This window comes from Mauremys reevesii, linkage group 3, assembly GCF_016161935.1.
Source record: "Mauremys reevesii isolate NIE-2019 linkage group 3, ASM1616193v1, whole genome shotgun sequence".
Classification (NCBI taxonomy): Eukaryota; Metazoa; Chordata; order Testudines; family Geoemydidae; genus Mauremys; species Mauremys reevesii.
This window is the reverse complement of record NC_052625.1, coordinates 202,827,872-202,842,476: the sequence shown is the minus strand read 5'-3', so window position 1 is coordinate 202,842,476 and position 14,605 is coordinate 202,827,872. Positions and strand designations below refer to the sequence as shown.

Here is a 14,605-nt window from a genome sequence, read left to right as displayed (position 1 = left end):
CCTACAGGGAACTGCCATTGTGTCCGAGGTCGCAATAAACCTAGTCGACGTGACTTTGCATCTTACTGGACTCTGTGGTTATTGGGGGTTCTCGTCGGGTCTGCTGTGTCAGCTATCTGCAGAGCTGGGGCAGCACACAGAGGGAACACACGCACGCAGCTGAGTAATATCAACATTGGAGAGAGCAGAGCACCACACCGGTAGCACTCTGACAACATGCTCCTCCTTCACCTGGAGAACTCCCTTGCGAAACTCCCTGTTAGCAGCCCCTGTTCGCAAACCAGTAGAGCAAAGTCCTTGAGAACGGATGTACACTTGTACAAAATTACTGGGACCAGGAAGTTCGTCTGTCTTGGCTTTAAATGTACAGTGCCTTCTGCATGCCCTCTGTCCCCAGGTTTCTCCACGCCCGGGGCACACAGGGTGGCATCTCCGGCAAGCCCTGATGGCCCTGCCCCGGCTCAGTGAAGCTGTTCTGGCTCCGCTCTGATATCAGTAGCATGGTCTGACTCCCAGTAGTGATTCTGTGCTGCAGATGATGGGCTAGGCTGTCAGACTCACAGCATAATCGGCTGCTCGGTGCCGCAGACCCACACACTGTCTTGCTACTTGCTGCGCTGTAGAGCCCTGATTGCTCCATCACTTCCAGGAACTCGCTGGTTGCCTGGCCATGAGCAGCAGGCTCCAGTGCCAGCTGCCGGAAGAGGTTGAGGGGCTCGGCATTCCGGAAGGCCTTGGGGAGAGGGATCTGGCTGGCCAAGGTGCTGTTTTCAATCAGGAAGTGGTAGAGGCATTTCTCCTCCAGGCTACGGCGCAGGTATGAGAGGATGTCCTGCAGCCTCTGAGCTAGCTGTTCCGGGCGCCATTCCGACAGCGGCAGGAGGAGCAGTAGGTGCATCGGGGCGGTTTTGAAGTGGTAGGTGGTAAGGATCCTGTTCTCCAGGATAGGCATTCCTTGAGGTGGATGAGGATCTGGAGGCATTTCAGGTGACAGCTAGCCTTTGGGGCGTACCTGCTCACCCACTGGAAGAACAGCATTTCCTGGACAGCGAAGGTCTCTAGCCAGACGGTGCTGCTCGGGGGGCCCATCTCAGCCCCATGGCAGGGCAGGAAGACCAGAGAGTTTCCCCACTGCACCCCGAAGATGATGTCGATGGAGAGGGCCCTCCTGGACTCGCAAGCCAGGCTGAGCTTGCAGGAGGAGGCGGAGGGCTGGGCTGTGAGCTGGAAGCTGTAGTTGTGAGCCACGAGGGCCCAGGCCTTGCCTACCAGACTGTGGAACCAGAGCGTGTTTTTTTCCACATCCAGGTGGGAGCTAGTGCACAAGAGGTGCACGCGGAAGGGCCCCTGTATGCTGTCACTCAGGTCTTCCTTGGTGTGGTGCAGGAGGCAGACCACGTCCCCCAGCAGCCTCTCCCTTTTGCACATGCACTCCAGCTCCACCAGGATGTGGCCATGCTTCTCCAGGGTGCCCTCCACATTCTCTATCTCCAGGCGGAAGGAGTGCCCCTTGGGCGGCAGCAGGGGCACGAGCACCCGGTAGGCCTTGGAGTCCCTATGGGGCCACCAGCCTTCAAAGGCACTGGCCACGGCAGTGCAGTTCTCCAGCTGTGGGAGGAAGGTCTGGTAGGTGAGGACTTGGCAGACCTCCAGCAGGCTGTTCACCAGGCCTGCCTCAAACTCGCAGGTGCTGGTGTTAGGCCTGAATAGAGATGTAGCACAAAACTAGTTATGCCAACCTGACCGGAGTCAGGCTAACAAGGGCTTCTGGGTAATCCCTGAGTGGAAAAAATACTGAGACGCAGCATGTCTCACAAAGCGCTGGGAAAAAGTGAGATAAGTGAGGGGCTGCATTCCTGGCATAGGACCAGCTGTGCTGTGTTAGGAACAGTTCGTTTGAAGAACTGATAAGAAACCCCAGCCTCCCAGCGTCCTTACTCACTCCCTGGGTTAGTTTTCGGTTTGCTTTTAACTCCCCTACATTCCTAACTTTTGGTGCTTGTTAAGATATTATTAACAATCTAATGCTGTAAACGTAGGGGACTAGGCATGCGTGTATATTAAAGGTGTCTAGTTTTTAGTTGTTAGAAAAGGGGGGGTGGGTTGCTCAAGTGAATGATCTATGACGTAATGGAACTGTCTATATAGGCTGATACTAAGATGTAAAGAGCAAGCTGGTTCTCTCTGGAGACGAGCTGCTCTCTATTAATGCGTGCACTTGTCAATAAAAAGCTTTTGATCGGACCTTGCTGGTGTTGCCTGTCTCTCTGCGGTCAGACAACAAACCTCACCGTCTGGGTTCGAGTCCCTGACATCTTTGGCGACTCCGCCGGGACTTGTCTGACTCTCCGGCGGGGGATCAGACTCTGAGGCAACGCAGCGCGCATCCTCCGGTTTAGAGGAGCCTTGCCTGGTGATCTGATCTCTGCGTCGGCGATAAGGCGAGTTCTGTGACCCAGCTGAAGCTTGTAGAAATCCAGCAACAGCCACCTACCCGTTGAGTAGGGTCAAGGTTGCCTGGGTTAGAGTCCCAGTGCAGATTGTCAGGGTTCGAGTCCCTGACAACTTAGGTCTGGGTTAGAGTCCCAGTCCAGGTTTGTGCAGGATCCAAGTAGTCTGAGTTAGAGTCCCAGCCTGGGTTTGAGTCCCAGTCCAGGTGTTCAAATCCCCTAGAGAGGTAAGTGAGCGCTCGACGTGGGAGGTGGGGGTTAGAGTCCCTTTACCTCGATGCGGGGAAGAGGGGTTAGAGTCCCCTTACCAAATGGGACAAGTTGGCAGTAAGTGCCTGGGGGATGCCCCGTTGTCTCTGATACTTGGAGATTTCTGGAACTGCTGGTCTGGTTAAATCTAAAATGAGAAATTTATGTCAAATTCAATGGCCTTCTTTCACCACTCATTTGTCCCCAACTAAAGATTGGCCGGAGTGTGGAACCTTTTCCACAGATAGGATGAACTCCTTAAGTGATATTTTGGTTAATCTTAGCCCGGGACAAATGGATCATTTGTTTGTATGGTATAATTATAAATCCATGAAGGGACAGGTAACTTTTGAAGCTGTATGGAGCTGTATGTTTGAAGCTATATGGAGAGCTCTTGTAAAAATCCCCCATCATATGCCCCAGAGCCGCACTGGGAGGAGGACTGTCTGTGGGGACGTCTGTCTCTGTTGGGCTCACGCCATCTGAACTTATTGACTGTGCAGCAAGATCAGATGCATCCTGGTAATAGGAAATAAAGGCCTTGGTGTGTGTGTGTGTGTACACCAGCGTGAGTGACTGTTACTGGAAGATGCCCAGAGTACCCTGTGAAGTGAAAGCTCGTGACCAGGACTACTCTAATGCAAGCCCGGTAACTAGTGGATCTTTAGGAGATCTGACCCACAGTGGGCTGACTCGGCCTGGCATCGTCCGGCGAGGAAGCTACCTGAGTCTAGGAGCGTGTGAACCCATCTTCCCTCCCCTTTCCTTTCCGTGTGGGCGACTGACAGTCTGATCATCTCACTGGACGCAATCAGAGTAAGCGGTGCCGTCTCCCAGAGACTAGCCGACGCTCTTTGCTGAAGGGAGGTGTAGAAGAGTCGTGGTCATCCTCGTTAGTCTCTCCTGTGCGAGTACACTGTAGGGAAAGATCCTTAGTTTATGAGCCGCTAGTGCGGACAGGGCACCCTCCCTGTGTGTGTGTGATTGGAATATGGGTGGGGGACAGTCTAAGCATTCCACCTCACCCCTAAGGGTACCCCAGCATATTACATGTACATTATGGTCCTAAAACCTGCAGGTATTTAGAGAATTGGAATCTTCACACGCGTGAAAATCCATCTAAACAATGCCCATCAGAAGGGACTAGGCATGCGTGTATATTAAAGGTGTCTAGTTTTTAATTGTTAGAAAAGGGTGGGGTGGGTTGCTCCAGTGAATATACACGATTTATAATGTAATGGAACTGTCTATGGTTCGAGTCCCTGACACTGGCCAGGTCCTCAGACACTCCCTGGAGGTGCAGTTCATAACAGTGCCACAGGGCCGCTCTGTCGGGGAAGTCGGGATGCCGGGTGCAGGAGCCCCCGGGCCCTGCTTCGGCATCGTCCTCCTCCTCCTCGCTGCTGGTATCCTCGCTGCTGGAGTCGTAGCTGGACTTGGGCTCCAGGCTTGGCCTGCAGAGCTCAAAGATCAGGAGAATAACCAGGAGCGCACAGGGCCACCCATCCCAGGTCACGTATTCGGCCCCCTCTTCCCCCTGGCTCTGGTTTGGCCCCAGGCTCTGGTGTGGGCCCGGCCTCTTCGCTTGGTTCCTCTGCTCACACTCCAGCTGCAGGCGCGTCATCTCCAGGGCCAGCCGCTGCTCCTGCTGCTGCGCCCGCTGCACCGTTGCCAGGTCCTGCTTGTCGCTGACCCTCAGGGGGTGGTGCACAATGACCAGCACCGCCAGGAAGAGCAGGCTGCCCACAGCCGTGGCCTGGAGAAGGGGAGAGAAAACCACTCAGGGGACGCAGGAGGGAAAGGATGGGGGAGGGGTATCCTGCTCCCCTTCCACCTCTGCTAGAGCTTTGGGCAGCATCCCCAGGTGCCTGGCTGGGTGCTGCAGGAGCTGTACTGGGAGAGCACACGGCCTCCTCCAAGAGGCACCGCAGGCCTGGAGCCAGCGTTTCACATACCCCGGCCCAGGCTGGGACTGGGAGAGGTCATCTCCCCTCCAGGCCAAGGGGTGGGAGCAGGGAGTTCCTTCTCCGATGGGTGATTTGGGGAGTGGGTGAGCCTGGGGGATCTGAAGAAAGGACAGAGAGATTTGGTGTCTAGGGGGCAGGAAGCTATGAAGTAAGTGAGGTTTGGGCCCCTCGGATAGGTCAGGAGGATGGAGGCCGGGTGGGGTAACTGGAGTCTAGACCCAGGGCTTGGGGGAAGGTTGCTTGTGCTGCTGGGGTCGTGGGAGAATGTGGGGGTCAAATTCCAGGTGCATTAGGAATGCTGGCTCTGAGTCATGGCTGGGATTTTCTGTCCCGTTTGGCCCTGAATCTGCAAATTTGTTTGATACCAGCCTGAGTTTGACCACGGGTCTCTGCCAAGACACGTCTTAGTGCTATATCGTTTGGAAGCTAATTGCTGGCGAATTAGGGAGGTTGGAATAGTCCACTGGAGTCAACGGGATTGTGATCTAAACAACTCCCTGATGTGGGGGAGGTTTGGAGTCCACCCCAACCCCCACAGCCCTGAGTCTCATGTAGCCCCACGGGAGCTGGAAGCTGAGTGGGTCTCATTGCCTTGAGGAGCTGCGTTCTGTCAGTTTCCTCTCTCTGGAACCACGGGGCCATCATCAGCTGGGTACAAACGGTTCAGATCGTCCCACCTCTCCCTAGAATGTGGGTCAGTGACCCCAGCTCCAGAGAAAACTGCTTTCCAAGACAATTGGTCCCTTAGTCGAAGGGCTGGAATTTATAGCGGAGCCAAAGAAAAGCAAATTGCTGATAGGCAGCATCTGGGCCACTTGCAGTTAAATAATTCTGCCTACCCCCAAGCTTAGGAAAGGCTAGTTACTAACTAGCCATTAGGGCCACTGATTGGGGGGGCTTCACTTCTGAGCGCGTGGCCTGATGTCCAGAAGTGCGGAGCGCCCACTACTCCAGTTTGCAGCCGCTCCGCACACGTGAAACTCAGGCCTGGTTGTCTCAAGCTGGGCACTTCAAATTAATGACCGCTCTTGGCAATTTGGTCCAATGCTTAAATGCTAAGGACTCTCTTAAGGAACATGTGCTCCAGCAGTCAGGATGCTTCTCCAAGTCCGTGTTCGCTGCTCCAAGCTTTGCCTTGGGGCTCCCCCTCCATCTGCCTCCACCCAGCCTCTCCATACTCACTCTGTGGAGGCGTCACACTCTCTAAGGGAGGGTGCAGCTGAAGCCAGGGCTGGCCCAGCTACAACCCCACCAAGAGCCACTCTCCGGGATGTTCCCCTCGTACTGCGCTGGCTGGCCTGCCTTCCCCACCCCCGGCCCGCTGACACCAACCACCTGCCATTATTACCCACTCTCTGTGATGTCACCCCGGCCAGAATCCCTTTAAAGGGGCAGCACACGAAGCCCCTTGTGTGCCCTGCAATGTCAGACCCTGCCCTGCCCCTCCGCCATTGCCCGTGGCCAGCTTTGGGCGATCCCAGCAGAGAAGTGTGACTGATGGGAACTGGAGCAGGGCAAAGCTGGTGGGATGACTTGTGACCAGCCTGAAGTGCAATGTTTACCCCAGTCTGAGTAGCTCTGAGCAAAGCTAGCCAGAGCCGTGGCAGGAGCCGGATTTTGAGCAAGTCTCGATCGGATGATAGTACCAGCTGGAACCCAGGCAGAAGCCCATGAGTTTTTGGTCCATCCATAGCAGTTTCAGATGAGTTACGCTGGGGGGAGAAAGGGGAGCTGGCATAGTGGGGGGGGGGGGCAGTATCCAGTAGAGGGCCGTCTGGTTGCCCTTGGTTTTGCTCTGTCTTTGATTTTCGCTCTGCTCGGTCACTGGCTTCCCCTGGCTCCTGCGCTATGTCTTCTCAGTCTCTCCTAAGCAGGACGCAAACCCAACAACAGCTAGGGATTGCTGATCGCCACTGGCAGTGTAACGACCCCAGTCACTGGGAGGCTTTGAACCCAGCACCCAACCTTAAACCTCTGCCGCAAGATCTACCGGAACAGCCCCATTAGTCGGCCATAGCAATCTGCTCTAAGAGACGCTCTCTCAGGGCGTTGCAGCTGGAAACCCCTCTGGGTGTTTTCTGCTGGGTTATTCGGAGTGTAACCCTTCTGCCCCTCTGAGTTGGCTGCAACAAGGGCCGGGTTCAGTATCCAGGGGGTCCGTTTCAATAACACAATGCAAAACCGGCTTGAGCCCCCACCCAGTGACCTAGGACAATTACCTACCACCCCCCCGGGCGCCTCTAGGAGGCAATACTTCCCCTCTCGCAAGCACAGAGTCTGAGTGTAGCAAAATCCTTTTAATAAAGGAAGGAAACAATGTGGCATTATATTGGGGAAACACCACAAACAGGATTTGTAACATAAACCAGGCCTGCACAACATGCGGGCCGCAGAGCCTCACGGTGCGGTCCGCCGGGGGATTCTAAATCCCCCCCTCACGGCGCTCTGCGGGGAGACCAGAGCTCTTTAAATCCCAGCCGCGGCCGGGAATCAGAGGGCTCTGGGCTGCCTACAGCCGTGGGGAGCCCAGAGCCCTTTAAATCCCAGCTGCGGCCGGAAGTCAGAGGGCTCTGGGCTGCCCGCAGAGATTCCCAGCCGCGGCTGGGATTTAAAGGGCTCAGGGCTCCCTGCGGCTGCCGGCAGCCCAGAGCGGTTTGAATCCCGGAACGTGGCTGCTGTTTGCCCCCTCCCCAGACTCCTGCCCCAACTGCCCCCCAGGACCCCACCCCCTATCTAAATGCCGCTGCTCCTTGTCCCCCGATTGCTCCCTCCCAAGACCCCTGCTCCAACTGCCCCTTGGGACCCCAGCCCCTATCTAAGTCTCCCTTCTCCTTGTCCCCAACAGCCCTCTCCTGAGACCCCCAACTTTCCCCAGGACCCCACCCCTACCTGTCCCCTGATAAACCCCTGGGACTCCCATGCCTATCCTACTGCTGCCTGTCCCCTGACTGCCCCATCCAACCACCCCTTCTCCCTGTCCCTTGACTGCCCCCTGGAACTCCCTACCCCTTCTCCAACCTCCAGCCCCCTTACTGTGCCACTCAGACCAGTGTGTCTGGCTCCATGCAGCTCCAGACACATTGCTGCCATGCTCCCCCGGGGAGCCCACAGCCCCCTCCCCGCCCCAGCACCTGCCTTCCAGATTTGAACACCTCAGGATTCAGGATTCAAGCTCAGTTTGGGCAGCTGTTACTTCATTTCTCCCAAATCAAATATACTGATCCACTGTAACTTGCTGTAGAAAAAGCAGGATAAAATTGAGCAAGAAATGCTTCTTAGCACTGGAATTGCTATTTTCAACAGCCATTGCCTTTTTGTTTGTTTAAGGAAGACAGTGATATTGCATTGGCAAATTCCCCATAGAAAGAAAGAGTGGAACAAAAGAATAATAAAGGCACCTCAACTTTTCCTCATTTATGGAGGACAGTCTTATAATATGCATCCAGATATCCTCCAATCACACAAGCTGAAAATTGTTCCACTTTACTGCAGCTCTGTAACCATATGGGAAACAAGCCTGTCTGTATTTTGTGCACATCCAAAATTCCTGCTGAATGACCTGCCCTGGGAGCATTACTAGTGACCCAGGGCTGGGTAAGCAGGAGGTGTGTGTGGTGGGGAGGCACTGGTGAGGGGGAGCCCTGGGCTGGGGCAGCAGCAGGGTGGAGGGAGGGCACTGGTGGGGAGGAAAGGGGGAAGCCCAGCACTGGGGCGGCAGGGGGTGTGGGTCAGTTGGGGAAGAGCCCAGGATTGGGGCAGCAGGAGGGTACAGGGGGGAGCCCAGGGCTGGGACAGGGGGCAGCCAAGTTTTTTTTTGCTTGGGGCAGCAAAACACCTAGAGCCGACCCTGCCGGGTTCCCCCAGCCGCCGGAGCCCCGAGCCCTTTAATTTGACCCTGAGGGCTCCCAGCCACCTCTTCAGCTGGGAGCCCCTGGCTGATTTAAAATCAAGTATCACCTCCCTACCCCCAACCTTCCTTTTTGGCCCACAGCTGTTTTGGTGGGGTGGCGCTGGGGAAGGAGGGTTTGTTTCTGCAGGGCTGGACGGCCCTGGGGCGGGGCCGGGAGGTTTTGGCCCTCGGCTGTTTTCTTTGGAGGAATGTGGCCCTCGCCGCTTTACGAGTTGTGCGGGCCTGACATAAACCATGAGCAAACGACCCACCAAGTCAGTTTTGGCAATGTCCTTTTCCCCTTAGGGTCTTAAGTCCAATTACCCCAAAGTCCAACAACCCAAAAGTCTCTGTCCCTGGTCAGTGCTGCACCAGAGTTCAAAAGTTTATCTGCGGAGTTTTACCCCCGCCCAGCCTGGGTGGAAATGGGGGGGGGGTGCACACAGGGTGTTAAGGAGCACCTTACATGGTCTGGGGCCGACTGCCCTGCCTCTCCGTGGAGTTCTGCTGGAGCCTTCACCACGAATGGCTCCACTCCGCTCCTCCAGCCGACCCGTGAGCCGCTCCAGCCATCCCTGCAAACCGCTCCGCTCGCTCGCTGTTCCGTGGGCCACTCCAACTGCCCCACAAACTGCTCCGCTCCGCTCACTTTTCCGTGGGCTGCTCCAACCGTCCTGCAAACTGCTCTGCTCTGCCAGCTGCTTAGCGATAGAGCTTCAGGCTCCCCCACTAGTTAACACAGCACTCAGCTCAGTAAGTTTAGCTCTTTAAATGATTTCAGCTCTTAGTGATTGTAGTAGGGGAGCCCCAGTGCTGGTGCACCATTGGCCCAAAGTGAATTCAGCTCAGCAGCCTCTAGATCAGGGGTAGGCAACCTATGGCACACGTGCCGAAGGTGGCACACAAGCAGATTTTCAATGACAAACTACCACTGAACACCTGTATAGCAACTGGTACCAATACAAGTTTAGCCATAGGACTCTTACTAAAGTCAGCAGGAGCTGTGCAGCTAAAACCTTGCACAATTACTTTGCTGAGGTAGCCACAGGTGACTTAACTATGCAGCTGCTTTTCAGTCACTGTTCTATGTACCAAACCGTTTTTTTTTCCTAAAGGCATCTGCATTTTGCTGGATTACTATTGTTCAGGTCATCCTCCAGGTTACACATGGTCAGCAGCCTCAGAGGATTACATAATTAAATACTGCTCCTACCCAGAATCAAAGTTTTGAGAACCTGCATCAAATACCTTGCTATTTTAAAAGATGCTAAAGAGATTATTTGAGCAAATCACTTGCATGCCCTTTCTTTCTGTGCACACAGGTATACAATCTGTCTGACCACACAAACAGGGTATTAAGGCAGAGGAAGTGATCTCTGTTTTCAGGAGGGTGTTTTGGAAAGGCTAGTTGCACATGTTTGCAGTCTAGTGGGTGCCTGAAGTGAAGGGAGGCGATGCATCAATCCATCTGTTAGTTGATCACAAATATCTTTTTTTCCCCGTCTCTCTTTTAGGTCAAAATGAACAAGGTGACTTCTTGTTTCAGGTTAGCCCCCTGTGTTCTACAAACAGCAAAAAAACCCCACTGTTGTGTTAAAAAAAAAAAGAATGAGCATACGCTGAGACAGAGAAACAAAAGGTGCATTCGACCTCTCTTTCCAACAAGTACATACACTGATGCACATTACCCCCTTCTTGGATTTTCTGAATACACAAAAACAACTGCCAGGCCTTTGGAAGGTTCAAAAGGAGAAGCATTGGTGCCATCTGCTGGCTATGACCTGTGTTTACTACCTTCGTTCCTACTTACTTGAGTTATGAAATGATTTCGTCCAATTCAGTTCTTTCTGAGACCACTTGCACCAAGTCTCCTTAGTCATTATAATATTAAAAAAATACCATGATGACCTTGTAACAGAAGCCAATAGACAGCAAGTTGTTTGCCCTAAAGGCTGTGCAAGTACATACTTGCCTTAACCTAAGTTGCACATCAGAGAAACTCAGTGCAGGCTCACTGAAGCGACTTCCTGTAGATTCAACCTGCTGCTGTTAATTCTGAAAGCTTTTTTTTTTCCCCCTCGTGTCAGGGAATAAGGCTCTGTTGCTCAGCAGCTCCAGAGTGACCACATACGAAAACTGCCAGCCATCAGAGAAGTGCTTTACTAATGAGCCTCCACAATGGTCAAGGAAACAAACAATTTATAATGCTTAAAAGAGAAATTGATCTCTGGGATTAGGAAAAGGGGTAAAGGGAATCCCTCATTAAACCAATAACTGAACCTACTGGAAATAAACAGTGTTTCATAACCCCACTGGTTTTATTTATCACACTGTCAGTGCTTTTATAACTAACTCTAAATATGTCTTTTACTAACTACAGACACATCTGCAGATTTCTAGTGACAGAGGCAACCTGAATATGTATTAGCTACATTTACTCTTTTATATCTAATTTCAATTGAAAATCCTATGTAAGTGAGCATTCTTTTTTCTAATTGCACCGGAAGGGATTGAACTTCTTTTGTTTGTTTTGGTTGGCGTAGAGCGGGGACGGACTAGCTGCATTGGTGAAATATTGAAGATCTTTTTGTGGTATATTTGGGGATCCGTTGTGTGTTAGAATGTGTATTTTATCTTCCTGTAAAATTGTGGTTCAATAAAACTGTGCTGTTATGTAGCTGGCAACAAGATGCCTTTGGGGATTTTACTAGTAGGTCAATGAGTTTATGACATATTCTGACTTCATAGGAACATTTGTTTTGTTCTGAATTGGATCTGTATTTTCAAGCACTTAGGCAGCTTTCATTAGAAAAAAAGATTTTGCTCAGGCTTTTCAGAACTTGAATTGTCATTCTTTCTTTGCTCAGAAACTGCACAGACAAATGCACATAGCTGCCACACACACCTGCCAGCCACGTGTCCTTGAGGGCATGAGTGTTCAGTGCTTGGAAAGGTGCAACATTGTCACAAAGTGACTCTTTTTGTAGCGTGCCAAACTTTCACAGTCTCTGTGGCTTATAGGTACCATTGTCCTGTGCACTAACTCTACTTATCCATTGCTGTCACAAACAATAAATCTGGACAGTGACAGTGGAACAAGCATTCCCCTCTAAAAATAAGATACAAGACAGGTTTAGAAATTATACTTACATTAATTCTGTAAGATTTTCTATGTGTGTGTGTGTGTGTATGCGTGTGTGCATGTATGTATATATGATACACACCTACATATATTGAAGGAAGATGCAGAATGTTATGGCTTGAACATGGGGCTAAGAGCCAGGAATTCCTGAGTTCCTGATAAGCTATGTGAGCAAAGACAAGTCACTTAGGTCCTGGACCAGCAAACCCCTTAAAAACCATTCTTAATGTCTTTGGCTGAATTGGTGTCTTCTTCAAAAAAATTCCTATGCAGGTGCCTAAACTTAGACCCCCCCATAATCTATATTTAGAAGACCTCTATGGGAAATTCTGACAGTTCAAACTTTTTTCATTCGGAATCAGAAAAAAAAGCAGAGATTTCTTGCAAAACAAAATATCTGACAAATTTTGAGTTGAGGCCACTGAAACATGTTGTTGCTGTTGAATCATTTTGTTTTGATCATACTGATTTATTTCCTTTAGACTTTTATATTTGATTAAAAATTAAATTTTATATATATATATATAAAGTCCAAATGAAATTAATCAAAATGTCTAAACAAAATGAGAAAGTCAAAACAATTCATTTTCACTTCTTCCTCTCAAAAATATTGTTCCAATGAAGCATTTTGATTTTAACACAACTGCATTTTTCATTTACAGTTTTTTTGACCATCTCTAGTATTTAGGCACCAAAACAGTGGCCTGATTTTCAAGAATAATGAGCAGTCATGTCTTGCGTTGACTTTCCATTCACATTGAATGGGAGCTATTAGTGCTCTGCACCTTTGAAAGTCAAGCAATTTATTTAGGTGCCTCAGCATAGATTTAGGAGCCTAATTTTAGGCATCCAAGTTAGAAAAGTTTGTCCTTAACATCTCTCTGTTTCAGTTCCCCCAACTATAAAATGTGAATAATAATAACTACCTGACATAGTGATTGTGAGGATTAATTAATGTTTGAGCAGTGCTTAGAATTACTATGTAAGTGCTGTATTATCAGTGTGTATATTTATATATTGCATATGTCCACACATATGTATACATACGCTCAAGTATATAGAGATATATACACATATATAAAGTAGGCATTCATATTCCTGCTTAAGTTGCAGTGAAAGCACTAGTATTTCAGGACTGTTGACTACTACACTAAAGGATGATGTTTTGGAAGCAGTTTGGAGCACAGTAGTGTGAGAATATCTGGAATGACATTTTTGATGTGTACAGCTGTATCCGCCTCAAAATCCAGCAATGAATATTATTTTTCTAGGCTGGGTGTTTGTTATAAAGCTAAATATTCAGAAGGCAAGAGTTACAATCCAAATGTGTCTTTTTTTCTTTTTTGCGTTTGTTAATTCTGAACATATATTTAACAAAAGTGATTTTTCTTTTACTTACAAGTGTAATTTGCATTAAAAAAATGAAAAAAAATATAGGTTTCCAAGCTGTTCATGGCCCCCTGCTACTATTCACAACTTGCAAGAAACTTACAATTACAGTTCCTAGCTGAGCAACAATACAGAATGAGGACTCCTTTTACCTTTACAAGATTCCCGTCCTAATCTGTGCAATACATGGATGTGTCAGCACTCAAAAGAAACTGCCAGGTCATGACATCGTTTTTTTAACTGAGTCATAGGTAACACGTATTTTCATTATCTCCTGACACTAAAAGGATTCTTTTACAAGGCTGGCTGCAATAGACGCATTGTCATTTAGAAAATGTCTTTTTATTTTGTCTACTCACCAGGAATTTTAAGTCTATGACAGGTTTACAGTTACCAACTATGGGAAGGTTTCCCTCTGCTCCTATTGACTGCTCTGCTTCCCTGGGCCGTTCTTCCTCCTCAACAGCGCAGGGGCTGTCTGAGCGGAGGTGGGACAATTCTACAGTGTCCCGGAAAGCCTCATCAACATACCTCTCTGCCTCTCTCAGCTCCTCCAGTTCCGCCACCCTGGCCTCCAAAGCCCGTACATGGTCTCTGAGGGCCAGGAGCTCCTTGCACCGACTGCACACATACGCCACCCGCCCACAGGGCAGGTAATCATATATGCAACACTCAGTGCAATAAACTGGATAGCCCCCACTCTGCTGCTGGGCTTCTGCCTGCATTGTCTCCTAGTTAATGGAAGGGTGGTTTACAGAACGAGGTTTTGGAATGTAGTTTGGTTTATAGGTTTTAAGGGGACTACAGGGAAGGGGTTAGGGCTGACAAGGGACTCCCACTCCCCTTCCAAACTCCCTTGTGAAACTCCCTGTTAGCAGCCCCTGGTCACTTGTGCGTGGCTTTATAAAGCCCTGGCCTGAGTGAATGCCCCGCCCACTGATTAAGGCTCAGCCAATTACCAGAGTCTTCGAGCTTTCAAACCTTCCTTTGAAGCTCAGGGCCTCCAACTGCCAGCCAGAGCACACGGTCCTTCAACCAACCAAACATACTGACAAACACAAGCTCAGCAAGTAACCCCCAAACACAAACAAACACACACTGCAGACAGTCACTTACCCCACAGATGCTGTATTTGCTCTGTAGTAAGAGGAGGCCCTAAGATATAAACCTTGGTATCAGAGGCCCGGTATGAGGCCTGAGGCCTGAACTAAAGTAATGGTCAAGACTTTGCTAACAAAGCAAAGTGAAGCTGTGAGCCAGAGGCAGGCCCTGCTCACAGAAGCTGGCAAGGAAAGGGCTGATGCTGCAAGAAGATACGTACCTAAAAGGTACTGGACACTAGATATCAGAACATTCACATACTTGCACATTCCACACAGATAAAGAACAGGCCGACCCATCCCAATGACAGGGGCAAAAGGCTAATACGATGGGTAGAGTTGTTTTGTTCAAACCAACATGTACAAGGTGAGAGGCGGCACCTTACTACGTAGAGGGGTTGCACCTCCATACGTCAGGA

General features: G+C 50.3%; 1 long non-coding RNA gene and 1 pseudogene across 1 annotated transcript; one reads left to right on the top strand and one right to left on the bottom strand.

The window, feature by feature from the left end:
• Positions 1 to 358: 358 nt before the first annotated feature.
• LOC120401196 lies at positions 359 to 5,308 on the bottom strand (annotated as a pseudogene).
• A 758-nt stretch (positions 5,309 to 6,066) lies between these two features.
• LOC120401880 lies at positions 6,067 to 10,864 on the top strand. Its single transcript, XR_005596807.1, has 2 exons — positions 6,067 to 6,372; positions 10,070 to 10,864. It is a non-coding gene; the product is annotated as an uncharacterized LOC120401880 (long non-coding RNA).
• The last annotated feature ends 3,741 nt before the right edge of the window (positions 10,865 to 14,605 follow it).